This window comes from Nomascus leucogenys, chromosome 11 (assembly GCF_006542625.1).
Source record: "Nomascus leucogenys isolate Asia chromosome 11, Asia_NLE_v1, whole genome shotgun sequence".
Lineage (NCBI taxonomy): Eukaryota > Metazoa > Chordata > Mammalia > Primates > Hylobatidae > Nomascus > Nomascus leucogenys.
This window is the reverse complement of record NC_044391.1, coordinates 102956698-102975844: the sequence shown is the minus strand read 5'-3', so window position 1 is coordinate 102975844 and position 19147 is coordinate 102956698. Positions and strand designations below refer to the sequence as shown.

At 36.7% G+C, this 19147-nt stretch overlaps 1 long non-coding RNA gene across 1 annotated transcript in view; it reads right to left on the bottom strand.

The window, feature by feature from the left end:
- Positions 1–14516: 14516 nt before the first annotated feature.
- The window catches only part of LOC105740518, a 43255-nt gene continuing 38624 nt past the window's right edge, over positions 14517–19147 (bottom strand). The window contains exon 3 of the long non-coding RNA XR_001116562.2: positions 14517–17371. This is a non-coding gene — a long non-coding RNA (uncharacterized LOC105740518). The remainder of the gene's footprint in view (positions 17372–19147) is intronic.

Here is a 19147-nt window from a genome sequence, read left to right as displayed (position 1 = left end):
GTGTTCCTTCTCTGCAGGATCTCAGTGTTTCGCCCCTCCATTACAAAGGCCCAGGGCTTGAGCCCCTCCTCCAGCTGTTCACCCCCAATCTTGCCCATGCTGAGGCTTACTTACAGCAGACTGAAGAGTTTCAGTGGGGTGCAGGGCACTGCAATTTAGGATTTCTGCAGTACAGGGTGAATTTTCAAGAGTGTATCAGAGAGGGGAGCCAGACTTAAAAATAGCCTTTACTCATCCTATTAACCATTTCATTGCTGAACTGGCTTGTAAGGCAGGACCAGCAGGTTTTTTTCCTCTAGCAAACTCCAAAATTGCTACAGCTGCCTCTGACAGTATATATAAGGCAACACTTCACTGTGTCTTGGATAACAGCTGAATAAATGTTATGATTCACTACAGAAAGAACTACGGTATTTAAAAAATTATTGTATTCTTCTTTACGTGGGGTTTGAGGGTGGAAATGAGGGAAGGGATTAGAGAAGCAGGGGGAGAGGGAGAGTGAAAGAGAGAAGGAAGAGAGAAATCTTGGTGAATAGAGAAGTAAGGAAGCCTCTTGTTCTGGTTCGTATTGATCTTATTTAAGCATGGGGAGAACTGATGAGTCTGTGATTATTTTAATGACCATGAAACCTATGCATTCAAAGAAATAAATGAAGCTATGTAATCACCTTCTAAGTAATATCAAAGAACCATGGAAAGGACTAGGGGGAGGGCCATCATTGTATAACAACATTTACATCATACAGGGCTCTGCAGGCAAAGGTAAACTAGGGTTGAAGTACTGTATTTCCAGGGAGACAAGCGCCTACAATTCAATACTCTGTGGCTGTAACCTATCTAACGCAAGGAAGGGTAAGGCATTGAGCAATAATTGTTTCTATTTTGGTATTTCGGCAAGGGAAACACTGATGTTTGAGGTCTCTGAGTGGCTTATAAAGCAAGCAAAACTTTGGAAGTGCAACAACACAGACTATATAAACAGTGGGCAAATAGAGTCAGATGCTGTCTTTCAATAGGCTTTAATTTTTAAATGATAATGAAAACATACTTGTTTCAGTCAAAAAGACAAACTTCTGATTATCTTAAATAATGTGGCATTATTTTAAAGTGACAGTTTAAAATAATGTGATTGCTTGCCTAAAGGGAGGTATTAAGAAATATGAGACACGGACACTGCCCTTAAGACTAGCAAGAAAGACAGGACAGGTGCACATAAAAAGATGACTAGTGCTATGATGTTGTTTAATATGAATTCTAATCAGTTGATAACAAACATTTGTGGTTTTAATGAACTTTCATGTTTAACAGGCTATGCAGCTAAGAGGAAAGAGCCTCAACTCTGGAATCTGACAGAGGTGGTTTCCAATTCTAGTTCTTCCTCTTGTTAGTTATGTAATGCAATAAAAATTGCTTTAAAATTGCTTAATGTTTCTGGGTCTCAGTTTCCTTCTCTGTAAAATGGGATACCATCACCTGCCTCCTTAGGTAGCTGTGAGGATTAGAGAAAATAATAAATGGAAACCACCTGGGTGTATTTGGGCATATAATCATAATAGCTGTTATCACTAATCCCGTTACTCTAAATAGGCAACAGAAATTCTTAAAATGTGAACCACAGAAAAATAAAGCCTAATTTAAAACTTTAAGCCCTTCAAACCTTAAGGCTCCTGATCATGAGTTTGTTATTATTAAAATGCTGCTACAAATAGGTTTGCCGGAAAAAGAACAGGACATTCAGTTAAATTTGAATTTCAGATGAAAAACAAGTGCTTTTTAGTATATGGCCCATGCACTATTATACGAAAAAAATTGTTTGCTCTTTATCTGAAATTCCATAACTGGACATCTTGCTTTTTATTAGTTAAATCTGGCAACTTAAGTATAAACAGTAAAGACCTGAGTATATTTAATTCCTGTCTTCTTTAGCCCAAGTCCCTACTGAGTGAGGTAACAGGAAAGGAATACTTATTTCAGAAAGTGAAAAAAAAAATGAAATTAATATCATTAAAACTTTTTACATATCCAGAATATAATTTGTCAATATAAAAGATAAAAACAACTGCCATTTTCTATGTGACAGTTTAAAAAGTGAGTTTTGGTTGTTTTATCGTCTCTCACCCAAACCCCAGCCATGTGCTGTTTGTAGATTCATTTGGCTGGTTCTGAATCTGACTACTACCAGGCCTTGAAATGAGTTTTGTTTTGCCTTTCCTTTCTCCAGCGCAGGGCTCCACAGAAAACTTTATTACACAGAGAGACCTGTGGAGCTGATTGTATACTGACAAATAAGACACCCAAATTGAGATACTTTATCAAAAAGAAAGGTTCTTTCCAGCAAAGTGGTTTTATGTAGGTAAGGGAATATGTCTGCTCAGAAAATGTTTAGGTCAATGGATTAAATGTAAAATGATATTACAAACATGTGTATGACATTTGCATTTGTTTAACACTTGATATTCCTTTGTTATTTTGTGTTTTCCAGATAGGGTGACAGAGTAAAGGCCTTATCACTTCAATATTGAATGTAGAAATTACAGTATAATAAAATTCAGAAAATTTCATCAACATAAAGTTAATACTGTGTACCATGAGCTTTGAGCTTTTAATCCATGAGTTGCTACTTATGTACAGAGGATGTTAATAAGTATTTCTGACTTAACTTTATCAACAAAAGACAGCATACTAAAGTTTGCTTTCACACATATTTACTTGGCTTTGTAGTAACATGGTTCATAATTGACATGCTTACATATAAATTCATAAATGCTATTAACTGATAAGAAATAAAAAGACTTCAGAATAAAATGAGAATTTTATTTTAGTCTTTAAAAATGGCAAAAGTTTAAAAGTTGAAATTTTTGCCTCTATTCTATTAAGTTCCTTTATTCGTCACTGACACAGATGTATTCTCTTCATTTTTAAATTTTTCTGATACCCCAATATTTATTTAAATGCTACAAATATATTTCTAAGTACATTGTAAAGACTGGTTTTGAAAACTTTTTTTTATATGTTATCCTATCAAAGTTCTTATTTCATCTTAACTTAGAGCTTAAAACAATGTAATCCCACCAAAATCATGAAAGCAAACAAAAATCAGAACATTAGAACAACACATTTTCCTTTTTGAAGGGCAGAGAAAAATCATGGGTAATTCAGGCCAGTTGATTTCTAGAGAACTCTAGCTATCAGAATGACTTTGTTGGGAGCGGCCACCCAACAGTCCTGGCCATTACATGTCAATCTGTCAAACCAACAAACAAAAACACCACAGGCTTTAGCACAAATGGCATATGACAGATGCAGATGTGGCTCTGAAAAGAATCCTTTGCTTTTGAAACACCTGCAAGAATTCCAAAACAACTGGCATGCCTTCCACTCTGCCATAGCCACTTTCCTGACCCTGAGTTCGGAGTGGTAAAGGAAAAATGCCTAGCATGTACAGTATTCCACTCCAATTGGGAGAGCAGTGGGGGGCTGATGAGGAGCAAGTACAGTGTTGATATCACAGTGCCATGCACCTGCTTTGGATGTAAAAAGAAGGAGTTTATTACAGAAACTGCAGCATTTTTCAGCTTCTCATTAAGCAGTCGTGGGCAAATTCAAGTGTGTTTTCTTTTTATTAGGTTAACCCATCCTGAATTAAAAGGGCCTATTGAGAGGTGTTTTTTCTTTTTTTTTTTTTTTGTCCCTCCCTTTCCCAACAGGTATATTGTCTTCCTTTCAAAATTAAATTGCTTCCCACATTTCGGTTTAGGGAGATGAGCAATTTGCAGTACTGTTGCAAAGCAGTGTTTCCTAGATAATAGCCAAACAGTAAAATTTATTTTACACTTTAACAGACATCTTTTAATTTTAAAAAGGCAAGCATCCTCCAAATACCTTTCTATTCTATGATTATTTCTATGTCTGAAAAATATATTACCAAAAAGACATAATTCATTCCTAGGGAATAGTCCCACTGTGTGCATTTTAGCTGATACCTTTTGAAGGATCATCCTCATACAACCAGTACCATTAAACAATAACTAACATAATTTTTTAAGGTTATCAGTTGGTAGAGGAAAGTGCCCCTGTAATCCAGCAATTTTGGTTGTCAGGGTCAGTTGTTTGATAGTATTTTTCACCTCTTCCTTAATAACATTGTTATACTATATATACATACTTATAAAATAGCATTTCTTGGGTTAGCAGTCAAACTGTGAATATAGATAGGACATTACTATGTTATCAGAAAGAATGTTAGAGAGAGCAGGCTGCCCAGTAGCAAATTACGAAGTTTTGGCTCCCAAGAATGAGATGCGTTGTTTGTTCTTGCACACTGCAGCTGCCTCCCCACCCCGCCCCCCCTTTTTTGGTGGTTTATTACACACAAGCTACTAATGAATGGGAGCTGCTGTTTTACAGTACACCACACTTACAGGACTTATCTCTAGGCCTACCACAGATTTGACTGATCAACAGCAGGGCACCGCCATCATAATTCTTCCTAGAAACAGGAGTATAAAAAGGGGTTTGTTGGAGGTTGGCTGGGTCTGCAGAGAATCCTGCCCGCAGGGCTTGCTGATGCCATCACTAGCTGTTATGGTCTTTGGCCTAATAAGGTACAGAAACAAAGATTGTTCACTTATTCAAGAAGACTAAAGCACCAGAATGATGGAAAGTAGAGGCAGTAGGGCACATATCCAAGTGGGATTAAGGCCACAGTGCAACTTTATAGGGCTGTCTGGGTGGCAGAATAAGGATCTGCAGCTGAGAATCCAGTTCAAACATAATTTATTATATGTCATTCATAGTTAGAGGTAGCTGACATTAGGAGTTAAATTGTTGCATTGTGTGCAACTGATTTTGATAAGTATTTTTGTAAGCTTCTGACATATTATAATTCAGAAACAGAAGCAGAAGATAAACAACAGACCGATTTAAAAAGCAGTGATATCTAAGGAATATCTCCAGAAAGAGCCATGGTGGTTTATTTATTTATTTAACTTTGTCTTCTGCTTTAAAGTTGTAATATGTCCTTCACATTTCTAAATGTTAGCATTTTTCTCATTGCAGTAAAATAGAACAACTTGCATCTTCTAGTTTTTCAAACTTTCAGATAAACATCAACAAAATAAATTCACCTTTTTTCCCAACAAAGCAAACACACAATCCTGTTTTATACAAGAAGAAATGTTAACTTGGGGAAGTCATTTGCCTCAGTCCTAAAGTCATTGAATAATCTAGCAGAAAATAAATTTCTGGAGTTCAGCCTTCTAGTCTTTTCATTATACTTTCCCAGTCAATAATGCGAGTGTAGCAAGACCAGCAATAAAAAAAATTAATAATAAGGGATTTAAGAAAAATTGTTTCCTCTGTTTTTGGATTCCAAATACTGCTAGAATTGGAAATATAAATTATTAAAAGGGTATTCTCACAATGAGCCCTGTGCATTTTGAAGTAGTTATACAGTAGTCATTGTCCAGAGAAAAGACTATACTTGGCTGAAACCACATCATATTATAAATGGACTGTATGTTCTTAGAGCACAACATTTTATTTATCCTGATTTCAAACCATTTAAGCATTTAAAATTGGTGTCTTAATTTAATTTTTAATTTTTTTTTAACTTTACTTTAGGTTTGGGGGACCATGTGAAGGTTTGTTACATAGGTTACGTAGGTAAACTCATGTCATGGGAGTTTGTTGTACAGATTATTTCATCACCCAGGAATTAAGTAAGCCCAGTATCTTTTCTGATCCACTCCCTCCTCTCACCCTCCCCATCAAGTAGACACTAGTGTCTGTTGCTTCTTTCTTTGTGTTCATAAGTTCTCATCATTTAGCTCCCACTTATAAGTGAGAACATGCAGTGTTTGGTTTTCTGTTCCTGTGTTAGTTTGCTGAAGATAATGGCCTCCAGCTCCATCCATGTTCCTGCAAAAGACATGATCTCGTTCTTTTTTGTGGCTGCATGGTATCTTAATTTTATGATTATCTTTAGCACTTAAGACATTGCCAGGCTTACTATTTTATTCCATCTTTTATTATGTTCCTTTATATCTCTTCACTCATGCCCGCTTTGGCAGCACATTAACTTGTAGTTGCCTGGTGCTTATTTCAGAAAGCAGAAGAATGTCTTGTTGTGACATAAGGACCGCAGTATTTGTGAAACTATTCTACATCGAATGGGAAAATTTGAGGTTAGACAGCATGGAACTGTGTTAAACTGGTTCTTTTCTGAAACCTCTAGGAGTTAAAAAATTTTTTTTTCTTCCCTTAGCCTGAAGATGTATTTTCATATCCTTGGCCTGTAAGGCGGGGGGTGGGGAAATACGTGTTTAAGATGCAGTGCTTATTTGTAACTCTTTAAGGGGAATCTGGGAGCATATGGCACATAAGAATCTCTTACTTACTGACTATATGACCTCAGGCAACTTAGTAAACCTCTGTGAGCCTCATTTTAATCATTTATAAAATGTGGGATATATTATACCCCTTTCTGCATCCCTTATTTTATATTCCAAGACAAAATAAGATATTAGCAATTGCTTTAAAGTGGAAGCACCTGGAAACAACCTACATGACCATCAACAAGAGAAAGGTTAAATAAATTCTCATTCAACCCTACTGCAGGATGTTACATAGCTGTTACGAAAACGAAAATAGATCTATTGATGTATTCCCTCTGACATATCGTGAAATGATAAAATACATACAGTAAAATCTCATTGCCTATAAGAAAACCCTGAGTATATATGTATATTCACAATAATAAGAGTAGTTGGCCGGGTGTGGTGTCTCACACCTGTAATCCCAGCACTTTGGGAGGCCGAGGTGGGTGGATCACCTGAGGTCAGGAGTTCGAGACCAGCCTGGCCAACATGGAGAAACCCCGTCTCTACTAAAAATACAAAATTAGCCGGGTGTGGTGGTGCATGCCTGTAATCCCAGCTACTCGGGAGGCTGAGACAGGAGAATAGCTTGAACCTAGGAGGCGTTGCAGTGAGCTGAGATCCCGCCATTGCACTCCAGCCTGGGCAACAACAGCGAAACTCTGTCTCAAAAAAAAAAAAAAAAAAAAAAGTCGTTAACCCTATAAAATGCTTACTGTGTGAAAAGCACTACTCTAAGTAGTTCACATATAAACTTACCTAATCCTTACAATAACCTAATGAGATACTATAGGTTGAGGATAGCTTACCTGAAATGCCAGAGAGCAGAAGTGTTTTGAATTTCAGACCTTTTCGGATTTTGAAATATTTGCATATACATAATGAGAGATCTTGTGGATGGGGCCCATGTCTGAAACATGAAATTCATTTACTTATACAAGTAGCCTGAAGGTAAATTTTACTATATTTTAAATAATTTTGTGCATGAAACAAAGTTTCGACTGTGACACATCACAAGATCAGGTATGAAATGTTTCACTTGCGGTGTCATGTTGGTGCTCAAAAAGTTTCAAATTTTGGAGCATTTTGGATTTTGGATTTTCAGATTAGGGATATGTCCTGTGTGCTGTTGTCATTCCCACTTTTATAGATGAGAAAACTGAGGTCATATATGTAGAAGTATTAATGGTAGAGCTGGGACTCAAACCTTGACAGTCTAGATTAAAAGTCTGTGCTCTTAACTACATCTGTCTATCATCTTTCTTTCAATTCATAATATTCATCTTTCTCTCTGAAATCTGGAAGGATACACACTTCCGGGAAGGGCACTTTCACTTTTTATTCTACATATCATTTTCACTTCTGTTTGCATACACTTTTGTGTTGTTTGAAGTGCTATAGGCAAGTTTAGAGTTATGGTACTGCAGATATCTGATATACAGCTGTAGCAATTATAAAGAAAAAGCTTTAGAAACAAGTGGTCCTTAAGTGGGTATTGAAGGCAATGTCAATAACTTATTTTGGGTGGAGTCTTTCTTTTTTTTTTTTTTTGAGACGGAGTCTCGATCTGTCACCCAGACTGGAGTGCGGTGGCCCAATCTCTGCTCGCTGCAAGCTCTGCCTTCTGGGTTCACACCATTCTCCTGCCTCAGCCTCCCAAGTAGCTGGAACTACAGGTGCCCGCCACCACGCCCAGCTAATTTTTTGTATTTTTTAGTAGAGATGGGGTTTCACTGTGTTAGCCAGGATGGTCTCGATCTCCTGACCTCGTGATCCATCCGCCTTGGCCCCCCAAAGTGTTGGGATTACAGGCGTGAGCTGCCGCGCCTGGCCAGGTAGAGTCTTAAATATGCATATTGTTGTATCTTTGAGGGCAAGAGGTGTGACACCTTTGACAGCTTTTTCTTTTAATTGCAACACCTATTTCTTTCAATAGAACCCACCCCATATGAGTGCTCAAAAGTTTTGTTTACTGACTGAAAGAAGCCTATAAGTAAAAGACTTCTGTTAGGGCAGAGCTATAGTTTGAGGATACATAGCAGAGCAAACTTAAATTGAAATTGAATATACGATTCCAAACAACTAGCCAGTGCTTTTCCCAACTTGATTAACCAGCCACAGATAAAAACAAGTGTTTCTAGATGGGCACAGTGGCTTATACCTGCAATCCCAGCACTTTGGGAGGCTGAGGTGGGAGGATTGCTTGAGCCTGGAAGCTCAAGGCCAGCCTAGGTGACAGAGTGAGACTCTGTCTCTATTAAGAAAAAAAAAAAAAGCTATGTATGGTGGCACACGCCTGTGGTCCCAGCTACTCAAGAGGCTGATGAGGATCTTTTGAGCCCTGGAGTATGAGGCTGCAGTGAGCTGTGATCATGCCACTACACTTCAGCCTGAGTGGCAGAGTGAGACCTCATCTCAAAAAAATAAAATAAAATAAAAATGAGTGTTTATTTTACTCTCCCAAACCTTTGGGTTCATCCCCATTATTTGCCTCAAATTTTATTTTAATTTGATGTTCAATATATTTCAACCTATTTCCCCTAAAAAATATTACTTAGGCCTAGATTTCCAAGCTTTAGGTCTAGGATTTAGTTTCCACTCGATTTAAGATTAAATATTAAGAACAGTGGCATTTATAACAGTCATCCTTGTTCTGGGCTCTTGTGCTTTACACCACCAGAAACTTTTGTATTAGTTTACTATTTTGATTATTACAGGATGACTCTGATGTTGCTAGAATGTATTTAGTGTGTCTTTATTTCCTGCTTCTCTGCTTCTTTGCCTTTTACTATCTTTTTATCAAAGATTCTGAGGTTCTTTGTATAATTGGCTGATACTTCCTGATTGCAAGATATATCTGTGGGCTTTAAACATATTTAAATGTATTTCTAAACTTTTCATTCACTTGCATAAGTATTAATGTAGGGCTTCTGAAGGAATGGCAGAGTTAAAATTTTTTTTTCTTCACTTAGACTGAAGATTTATTTCCATATCCTTGGCCTGTAAGGGGGGAAGTAGGGAAGTACATGTTTAAGATGCAGTGCTTATTTGTAACTCTTTAAGGGGGCTCTGGCAACATATGGCACATAAGAAGTGACTCATGCAATATCTTTGAAAAAGAGTGATTGCTTTTTCATAAGAGTCTTCATTTTAATATGTTTAAAATGTTAAACATATTGCAAATGTTATTTCACAAATAAGAGAACATATATCCAGAGGAGGATATGGAGGCACACAGAGGCAGCCAGATCTAGGAACAAAATACTAGATTTCTAAAACTTGCTTCTCTTCACTGAATTTTAACTCTTTAAATGTTTTATCACTAGTAAAATGTTTTCATGGCACTTATGATGATAGTATTTCCTTAGTGAATAAAGCTATAGGATAACCTATTAAAGTAGATAATATTCAGACTCATATTGCCCTAGGAACTTTATTTTGAATCCATTAAATAATTCTGTTTTTTTTTTTTTTTTTGAGACAGAGTCTCGCTCTGCTGCCCAGGCTGGAGTGCAGTGGCGCCATCTTGGCTCACTGCAAGCTCCACCTCCCGGGTTTACACCATTCTCCTGCCTCAGCCTCCCGAGTAGCTGGGACTACAGGCGTGTGCCACCATGCCCGGCTAATTTTTGTATTTTTAGTAGAGATGGGGTTTCACCTTATTGGCCAGGTGGTCTCGAACTCCTGACCTCAGGTAATCCACCTTGGTCTCCCAAAGTGCTGGGATTACAGGTGTGAGCTACCACCACGTCCGGCCTCATTAAATAATTTTCTAAGACATATTCTGCATAGTTTCACATTTCTGCCTTTCCCTTCCACCTGGAATAAGGTCCCATAACTGTCTATCACAGCCCTACCCATTCTTCAAGCCCCACTTTCTCCAACTCTCTTTAGACCTCTCCATATTTTTACGGGTGCTTGTTCACACCTTTACCATAGCTCATTCTGAAGAGAAACTTGTACACATGCCAATTTCTCTTTCTTGGAGAGCTGGGACCAAATCTTGAGCTTTTTTTTTTCTGTTTTGTTTTGATTTTAAAATTCCAATCCACACTTCCTCCCAGAACCTAGCACATCATTCCATGATGGCAGGGAGTTGGTTTTATTCATCTGTGAACAACTTAGAGAAATGCATCATGCCTATTATAGAGGGCTGTCAATTATGCTTATTCTATGAATGGCAGACACCTGACAATACTCACCAGAAACAGAACAGCTCTAGGTTTTGCTGGTAAATTAAATCCTATAACCACAAATTGTATTTGTCAGCACTCAAATATACTGTAGTCACAATATTAAAAGACAGAGAAAAATCTGGTATAATAAAAACCAATACCCAAGTCATTGACCAAATGTTTTACTATCCATTGTGATTTTCTTTTTTTTTCTTTTTTCTTTTTTGAGATGGAGTTTCGCTCTTGTTGCCCACGCTGGAGTGCAATGGTGCCATCTCGACTCACTGCAACCTCCGCCTCCCAGGTACAAGTGATTCTCCCGCCTCAGCCTCCCGAGTAGCTGGGATTACAGGCATGCGCCACCATGCCCAGCTAATTTTTGTATTTTTAGTAGAGATGGCGTTTCTCCGTGTTGGTCAGGCTGGTCTTGAACTCCCGACCTCAGGTGATCTGCCCGCCTCAGCCTCCCAAAGTGCTGGGATTACAGGCGTGAGCCACCAAGCCTGGCCCTGCATTATGATTTTCTAAATAGACATGGATACATACTTTTAGAAGAATACAGAACATTTTTATGCCTATTGACTTGCTTAAAAACTTTATTAGGAAGAATTCTTACCATTCTAAACAAGTCTTATTTTGCCAAAATTTATTCATCTGTCCAGATTGATAACAGCTTTGTGGGGGTTGGGGGGAGGAAGAGAAAGAATGAACATATATTAAATATTTAATACCACAGTATATTGGACAGGGGTGGAAAAAAGTGAGAAATCTCTGATCCTTATTCAAATTTTTCAATGCTAGCTGGTATTGTGCTTTTATGTACTTATATACAAATTATGTGTAGCAATTTGACAAAATTTCTTGTCAGATTTCTAAAAATGCTCTTTTTCTTTGCAACACAAGAAGCTAACATAACTAACCAATAGTTTAGATGACTTAGAAAGACTACAAAGATAGCAAGAGGGAAACTGCCAGAATCTGTAACGTTTTAAAAGTTGATCATTCAGTATTGGAGTTTCATTGTCAGAAAAGTCTTGATACTGTACTTGAGGGTTTTCTGACTTGATGCAAGTTTAAACTGAAATGTTTCATTGTTCAGCACCTCAGTCTGGCAAAATATATTGCATTAGATAACCCCTTAACCCAAGCTGCCCTGCATTTTAAAACAAAAACACCTAAAAACTAATGAGTAACGTAGGAAAGAAGGGAAGAAAAGAGGAGAAATCAAAAAAGGAAGGATAGGGAAGAGGGACAAGAAAGAAAGAAGAAAAAAGAGAAGGGGAAGAGAGAGAAGGAAGGGAAGGAAGGGCAGAAGGAAGGAAGGAGGAAGAGAAGAAAACTTGTTTTGAACAGCTGTTAAAGAGACACATGAACAAAATGAATGAGATTGGTAATATAAGAAATTATAAAATTTTGAAGATTATCTAACAAACATAGCTATCAATACAAGAGACCTTATTTTTGCATTTCCTGATTTGCACACAAGTGGAGCAGACACTAGAAGTTTGTATTTGGAGACTTGAACATTAACCTGCACATCAAAATGAACAATCCTTAGTTTAATGTCATGTTTTTGTAGAAAAACTTTAGTACAAAAAAAGGTTATAATATGTCATTATTGATATCAGAACGGTCACTTTTCTTTTTCTCTACACTTTTTTATTTTGTCTAATGCTAACAAGCTTAACTAGATTTTTCTGGCTGCTAGAATAATTCAAGGGCAAAAGCATTAATTTAAATATATATAAAATGACTAATTTAATTTTATATAATTTAAGAAATAAAAAATAAGAATTTCCATATTAACATCTACACTGCCCGCATTACATGTTTAAAGCAATATAATTAAAAACCTAAGAAGAATAAAATAATGTCGTCTATCTGTATTTCTTGATTTCTGTAATGTTTAGATAGGTTACATTAATGTCAAGTTAATAATCCTTTTATTATTATTCCCAGAGTATTTTGCAAACCTTTTTTTTTTTTTTTTTTGAGACGGAGTCTCGCTCTGTCGCCCAGGCTGGAGTGCAGTGACGCAATCTCGGCTCACTGCAGGCTCCGCCTCCCGGGTTCACGCCATTCTCCTGCCTCAGCCTCCGGAGTAGCTGGGACTACAGGCGCCCGCCACTGCGCCCGGCTAATTTTTTGTATTTTTAGTAGAGACGGGCTTTCACCGTGTTAACCAGAATGGTCTCGATCTCCTGACCTCGTGATCTGCCCGCCTCGGCCTCCCAAAGTGCTGGGATTACAGGCGTGAGCCACCGTGCCCGACCGCAAACCTTTTTTTTAAACACAAAAATAAAAGCCTAAGAGAACAAAAGTAGTTCTATATGACTTTGTTTACCCAGACTTGCTAAGATGTTAAAAGATTTTAAAAGTTTTTTAAAATTGAAGGGAAACCTCACCTCTAACACTCAAGAGCTTTATCAATGGCATATTCTCAAATAATTACTTAATATGCAGAATCTGCTTCTAAAGTCTTATGCTATATTTTATTTTGAAATATAGAATCTATGTTTCTTATATACATGGTTTAAATTCCAGGTAGTTATTTAATTTATATAGAGCTTCCCATGTTTAACTTTTGGAAATTAAAACCGTCAGTTCTGAAAGGCCCTTTAAACATATATATAGAAAGAAAAATAAGAACTGGTAAAATTCACTTTTAAGTAAATAGAATTCTTTTCAGTCATGTCTTTTAAGTTTTTAATTTGTGAGGTATAAAATCTTGGCTCTTTAATACAAAATCTTGATCTTCAGGGATATAGAACACAAAAATAATTCAAAAGCCTGTTGCTACAGGTTAATCACTTGAAACAGAAGCTACAAAATCTGAGTTGGTATCTCAATTCTTCCATGTATTAGCTCAATCACAGTGTGCAATCACAGGTAAAATGGGATTGATGAGTTTTGTTTATCTTATAACATTATTCTAAGGATTAAACAAAATTATGATTTAAAAAGTGCTTTGTAAGCTATAGGGCATTAAGCAAATTAAAAAATCTTAAATAAGAATTTTATCTAAGTGAGAAGCTATGATTTATGCAAGATATTCTTATCATTGACTTTTGTATCTAAGCCTAGTACCACTTTGGAATCATCGATTTACCCAACAGGAAGTAGAGTGTCTTTCTGGTCACCTCTCTGACAGATTAACAACCTGGAAAAAAAATGATCTACAGTTTGAGCTGTATTAGGGGGAGAGTGTAATCACTTGGACAATTCTTAATACAAAGAGAGTGGAAACGTGATTCTGAAGAGGGGAAATATCAAAGGTACTCTTTATCAAGAGTGAAACTTTGAAATCCATCTATTTAAGATTAATCACTATTCTTTTAGTTAAGCTGTTGTCATCTCTAACTTCCCCTGAGTAGAAAATAATCTACACTTCCAACTAAGTTATTCATGGTCCAATTTGTTCTCAGAATACTATAATAGGCTTTGTGAAGATAAGTTTTATAATAGGGATTTAACATAGTGAGAAGCCAAGACACAGAGGCCTTCAAACACAAAGAGTGTGTGTGTATATATATATATGTATGTATATATATTGCTCTGTCCTTTCCCCCTCTTCTTCTACCCTTCCATTCCCTCTCCCAAAAGGATATTCACCCCTACTTAAAAATCTAACTTTTACAAAGGATTCAGATGAAATGGCATCTCAACAACTTCACAGTACAATTGGTTTAGCCACTACAGTGTTGCTTTTGAAGCCATTTTCAACAGAGCTGGGAAAAGGGGAGAACTCTGAGTAAAGCACTGGAAAAAGAAACGCTGTGAATGGTTTTAAGAAAGAAAAACATTCATAATCTTTTCTCTTGGCAGTTCTGTCTTCTTGATGGCCACATTTACATACTGAGTTCACAGGCTAGAACTCTCAAAGAGAACTCTACTTTCCTAGAGAAAATAAAACATTCAGGGTGGCATCCTGGGGGCTGGGGGGGAATGAAATGGAAATAATCACTGATGATTTATATATATCATATTTATTTTCCAAGTTTCTGATATCTTAAACTGTTGAAAATACATAAAGTTATTCAGAGACACTATTTTTTTTATTCCTCTTTAGCTCTATAAGATGTAACTCTCTATATTTACAATTTTTCTCTCATTTTTATCCAACTGAGTGTATTGGCTTCTTGCTTTACAAAGTAGAAATGTACCTTGAGTGCAACAAGTTTATCTTTATTCCACACTGTTGGGTTTTTTAAAGGTTCTTTATTTTTCCATTTTAAACACTTCAAAATATATATGCAAAATTTTAGTATTTAGAATATTAGAAACTCCTTACCTGTTAATGTGTTTTAATAACCAGTTTGCCTTTTCTGAACATATTACATTCCTGCTGTACCTATTTGTAGCAAGTACGCCTATCTTATTTGCATATTTGTAACAAAGTGTGCAAAAAGATAAAGATAAGTGACTTATTTATATTCAAAACTGACTAGAAAACTACAAATCACAGGAATTCTGTAACAGACACGCATTTAAAACTTTTTCTAATAAAGATTTTTTAAAATTGTTTTTTAATGTGCTTTTAATGATTGTTAGCACTCACACCTCCTTACTTGCTTTCCAAACTGTTTATACTGTCCCCAATAACACTCAGTGGAAAGCTGTCATTCCTGGCTAAATCCTTACTTAGGGTGGATGTTATGCCTCCGTGAGACAGGGTCAGGGGGTCAAAATCGATTTTGGAGGCCACCTGGAGAGTCCAGGCCATGAACTGACTCAAAAAATTTATATCAGAGCCAGAATGGTCCACCTCCCAGGGTCAGATCTGGCCTGACACTCCAACCGCAGGCTGGGGCATGCTAGACCGAGCTCAGAGAGAGGCCAGGGTTGTTGACCCTGCTAGCTGACCTCTTCAAACTTCAGGAGAATTTTTTTGGCAGTTACCACGGTGACTGGGTACTCTAAAAGCTTATCCTTCTTACTGAATGGAGGGAAAAAAATTAGGAAAAAAATATGTTAAAACCTACCTTGCAGAGATGCCTATCATGGTTAAAGTTAAAAAAAAAAAAAAAAAAAGGTGGAGAGGGGGGAAGGGAGGTTATGGCCCTAAATTGTCTATGCCTTTGGTATTAATTACTACTTCTTTCCAAAAAAGAAAAAAACAATTAGCATGTACAAGTCTTTCAAACTGCAAAACTTGACGTTTGGAGCAGATACTACTTTTTTTGTTTCTTTTTTCTTCTACACTTTTTTGGTCAATAGCTGGCAACAATGTGAACGATGCATTAAAGTACTTTTTAAAACAATGCAATTTACTTGGAAATTCTAGTATCTCTACTTTTCTTTGAGAATAATCAACTTTGAAATAAGATCCATCATAAATGTTACTCTATTAGAGAAAATATGCTGTAAACAATCATTTTTGCCTCAAAATCATGCTCAATATTTTTTTTTTTCCTGAAAGAAAAGTGCCCAATTTTGCTTGACTTGAAATAATTAAATTAGGAGAAAAGCAAGGGTCTATTAGTATATATCTTATCTTTTACCAAATGACTTAATAAAAATAATATATACATTAAAAACAACAACCGAAAATACCCTACATATAAGAGAACACTAGGAAGAAAAAAATACCACATGTACTTTATTGTAATGAACTTTAAAGCTAAAAAAGCCATAGAATATTCTTCTATGTTAATACCAAATGTTGTCTTGTCCTAAAGTCTCACAACACTAGAAATACTTGCAGATAAAAATTTTAATTCCCCATGGGGTAAACCTACGCACATTATAAAACTATTAGTTGATTTTTGTTGATAGGTTGTAATACAAAATGCTTTCAAATGGCTCCTATGTGTGGCTTGAAATTAGATGAGAATCATAATAATTTAGAAGTATAATATACTTTAGTCATAATAATACTTGCTTTTAAAAATATCTGAGTACTACATAATAACTTTTTTGTAAAATGAAAGCATTGACTTTTATTGTTATTGCTCTATACCTCTTACTTCATTTTCTCATCTACTGCTTACATGATCCAGGTCCTAGAAGTCTCAAAAGGACCTCCTCTTCCATTTGGGTGCTGGTTCTCTGTATGTCTGTGTGTGTGTGTGTGTGTGCACAAATAGTGAAGCATTGGTGAGGGGAGGGTGGATTTGCATTTTACAGAGTGGCTATATAACAAAGCAATGTCTTTGATTCAAATATCATTTTTCATCTTGACTCTAAGCCAAGAAAAAAATGAGAAATTACAGAAATATAGTAATTGACACTTCAAAAGTGAATACTAAAATTTCAGAGGAATGTTTTAACCTGATCTTAAATGTTCATTTTGCTATGACCTATTTTGACTGTTTTGTAATAATCATTAAGTTCCTACAATGGAATGAACATAAAACCAAGTATTAATTAATCTTAATTTTTAAAAACAAGATATAATTCAGGAATCATTTCCTTTCTCCTCTTGTGCTCAAAACAGCCACTGAAACGCAAGGTCAGAGACATAGTTTGAGATGATCTTGCCAGGCGATCCAATTACACTTTGCTAAAACACAGTTCTTTCAATTAGATAGTATGGTTCTTGACATTTTGAAGTGGGCAACCAGGTTGGTGAGTCACTTAAAATGTGGTGCCAGCTCATTGTCTATGATGAACTCGAACTGTCCTTCCCAGCCGGGAACTCTTGGCAAGCTTCCTTAAAGACCCAGTGGCTGGCAAAGCATGAGGAACTATCACACAGAAAATGAGGTCCTCCTTGGGTTTTGAAAACAGATGATAGAAGTCTTAAAATGACGCAAGCCAGGTCACAACCTCCTAAACCACGAGCATTATCTTGAATGAAACATTATTTCTAAGTTGGATCTGAAAAGGAAAAAAAGTTAAAGTATAAGGCAATGGTTCATTTGTACAAAAGAAAACAATGCTAAGTCTCTTAGCTTGGTTTCCTCCAGTCCAGTTCAGAATCTCTCCCAGAGAAGACCAAAAATCATTTTTTCAGTCTTTTGCATAAATTTTTACTAAAAGGACTATGAAATAAATAGGTATTTTATTCAGAAATTTATGGATCTGGATCTTCTCTTAGGTTGAAAATTCACAAATATGTTACAAAAGTACAGAATGAAGAATCTAAGAGATTATCTATTCTCATGTTTTTACTTTACATATGCAAAATCTGAAGGCCAGAAGCATGAACTGCCTTACATACAAAATACTAGTTAGACGTCAGAACTAGAACCTAGATCCTGGTTGGCATTTCTAACTTAGTATCTTCCCTACTATAATATGTAGCCTTTTCACTAGGGTAGAGAATATTAAAAGCCCATAGTAGTAGATATATTCAAAGCCTTAGAGACAGAGTCATTCTGGGGCAAGGATATAAAATGATTGCAAATGATTCAAATTTCACTTCCAGGAAACAACTTTAGGTATGACATAAGCAGAAATGTGCTATTGGAAGCTTTAAATTACTCAGGAACTTGTGTCTTATGGTAACAAGGGCGTGTTGTTAATATTATTTGTCCAGCTAATTGTTTTTATCCATCTGTTGCGGTTAATAAGCACTGACTAGTTTTTGTAGGTATGGAGTCGCCATTCTGCCAGGTTTGTGATTAAGTAACAAGAAGTGGGGCTTTGGTGTTGGTCTGTCTCTGCTACCAGTATTATGAAAGAGTCTATCCAAATAACCATGAGCTACGTAAGATAGCAGGGCTGCCAGTCCAGGAAGGGCTTGATCTAGTTTTTCTTTAACGTTGCTCTAATTTACTTCAGGTTTAACTTGTATCTATTAGGATCAATGGATCTTAAAAATGAAGTTAAAAAAAAGACTGTATAAAAATATGCAATTAATTGCTGATACCCCAAACTGCCACTTGTCTACTGCATTCAGTTGTAACGGTACTTTTTTTTTTTAAGTCAGAGTCTAGCTCCGTTGCCCAGGCTGGAGTGTCGTGGCGTGAGCTTGGCTCACTGCAGCCTCTGCTTCCTGGGTTCAAGCGATTCTCCTCCCTCAGCCTCCCAAGTAGCTAGGATTACAGGTGCGTGCCACCATGCCCAACTAATTTTTATATCTGTAGTAGAGACGAGGTTTTTCCATGTTGGCCAGGCTGGTCTTAAACTCTTGTCCTCAGGTGATCCACCTGCCTCGGCCTCCTCCCGAAGTGCTGGGATTACAGGCTTGAGCCACCGCACCTGGCCTTGTAATAGTACTCTCTATTAGTGTATTTCTAGTGCTGTCTCAAAGTTCCCTTTCTAACTTGTCATGGCATTTCGAAAAAAATCATGATTTAATTCTGAAAACTTGCCAGGAGTCTCCAAAGGAGAAAAGGGTAAGGGATGAGAATTTGAGAAGAGAAGGAAAAGTACTAGGTATGCTGAGGGGCCAATCAGTGGCTCTCTAGGGAAGGAGGGGGGTGTTTAATGAGATAGTTATACTTGATTACGAGGTGAAGGCAAGAGTCGTCAGGTAGTCCTTAACTCCCATCTAGAATTTCAAAGAAATGCTGTTTCCTTTCCATAGATTCAAGAGGGTATTAGTTAAGGGAGGCATGTTTTGGTACTAATCACATGTTAAATTTTGGGAGCAGGGAATGAGAAACTCCTCTGAGGGTGAGTCTGAATAGCATTTGCTGGGCAACCTTC